The following is a 2089-nucleotide window of genomic DNA, read 5'->3' on the forward strand; positions in this document are numbered from 1 at the left end:
AGTTTTGAGGTCGATGGCTTTAGTTGTATTCCTTTAATTTATTGCTCTCAAACTTCGTTAAAACAAATTGTGTTAAATGGTTGCGACTTGCGAAGTTGCGATAGGTATAATATTTTAAAGAGAGAACCCACTATTAGCCCAAAGATAACTGATAAAGGCCCAAAAGCCCCAAAAAAAGGATGAATCTTTGAACTTCACAAATCTTTAATAATTAGAGATCCATCTTTATTTTGGCTTTTTTTTGGTCTTTATTTTATTAGTTATCTCGGACCTGACAGTGGTTTATCTTTTCAACGAGCCCATATGGAATCTTACTTCTGGCCTTTGGTGCTGACCATTGACCAAGTTCAACTAAAATAAAAAAGGGGTAACTTCGTATAATATAACCAACTTTTATAACTGTTCTAATTAGGTCACTTAATATTGAAAAGTGTTTCAACTAAGTTACTTAACTTTTATATTTGATTAAATTAAATGTTTTAACATGTTTTTTAGTTTTTTTCTTTTTTGTTTCACATAGAAAATATTTTTATCTTTTTTTGAAGTTGACGTTTTGTGGCGACGTGAAGTTTATATTTTATTTTTAAATTTTAATATAATTAACGTTTTTGTTAAATTTTTTAAATTTAACTACATATATTGTAAATTCCGACCCTCATATCTTATCCTCCATTTCTTTCTTGACGCACAAAAAAATTGGTAAGACTTGATTGGAAGATTTAGTGACCTGATTTGAGAAAAATATGCATCATTGACCTAATTGGAACACTTTTGAAAGTTGGTTATTATTCTATGAGATTTTCCTAACAAAAAACTACTAAAACTTGCAAAAGGCTGAAAGACGAAGTTCTAGTAACAAGTTTTAAGTGGGTTTTATTGATTGTATTTGCAAAATGAAAGCCTTAACACCAGAAATGTTCATAGTCCAATAATACATCTCGATTTATTTGCCATTCGTTAGATATGTATTGAGCCCCGGGGCCCGGGGGGGGGGGGGGGGATGCTAGAAGGGCGACGGATCTAGACACACTCTTTACAGAGTCCTATAATTATTAAAAAATATTATTTATATTTTCTATATAATTTTGTTTTAAAACAAAAGTCTATAAAATGAATCATTTGTTAAATGAAAAGAGTGTTAGGTTATGGAATTAAAGATCATGGATTCAATTCTCTGAAGTGGTTATTTTTTATAGAAAAAATTTTTATTTTTCTATATAAGTTATTTTAGTAACTTGTTTATTATTATGATTATTATTAATTTTTGTCTGTTTTAGCCTTTTGAAAGGCAACCATAATGGTAAAATTATCAAATCTACCTCAATTGAAAACGCAATTTTAAGAGCCCGTTTTTAAACTCGCCTTTGGCCACAAAATTTCAATGAATTCTCGAAGACGGCCTTATATGTATTACTCGTAAAGTGCAACAACGTCGAGGGCTTTTTTTTCCCATTCACATCAAATCGTCTTAAACATGCTACATGCACTATATACTTGAAATGTTGTATACGTTTTTTCTTAAGGCAAATAATATTTGATGATTTCATTGATGTAATCTCTGAATTTATATGTATGGATCCCTCGTCTATTTTAGGGAATGAATCATATTCGAATATAAACACAATCTATTCTATACATATGATATATCGACTATTACTCCCTTGCTGTTGAAACTGGCGGTTCACAGATGTTGAGATTGTGTTTGCAATTGCCAAACAAAAATGACGATAAACCTTTTGTTAAAATATCTGCTATCTTATCTAGTGACGGGAGGGGACACGGAGAACATGAACTTTACCTCTAGCAACTTTGTCACAAACAAAATAAATGTGCAACTCGATATGCTTGGTTCTATGATGTTGGACTGGGTTGCATGGCAAGTATACGGCATTGTCATTATCATAATAAACATTAGTTGCATGAGTCGGTGGACAATGTAATCCGGGTAATAAATTCCTCAGCCAACAAGTTTTTGACACGACGTTGGCGACGCTTTGATATTCGGAGATGACGGCTTGGCGTTTGAATGACCAAGATAGAAGATTGTCACCCAGGTATATGCAATAACCTGAGGTGGAGCAACAGGTGT

Source organism: Bidens hawaiensis, unplaced genomic scaffold (genome assembly GCF_021521415.1).
Source record: "Bidens hawaiensis isolate Kalapana, Puna unplaced genomic scaffold, B.hawaiensis_p1.1 tig00005189_1, whole genome shotgun sequence".
NCBI lineage: Eukaryota > Viridiplantae > Streptophyta > Magnoliopsida > Asterales > Asteraceae > Bidens > Bidens hawaiensis.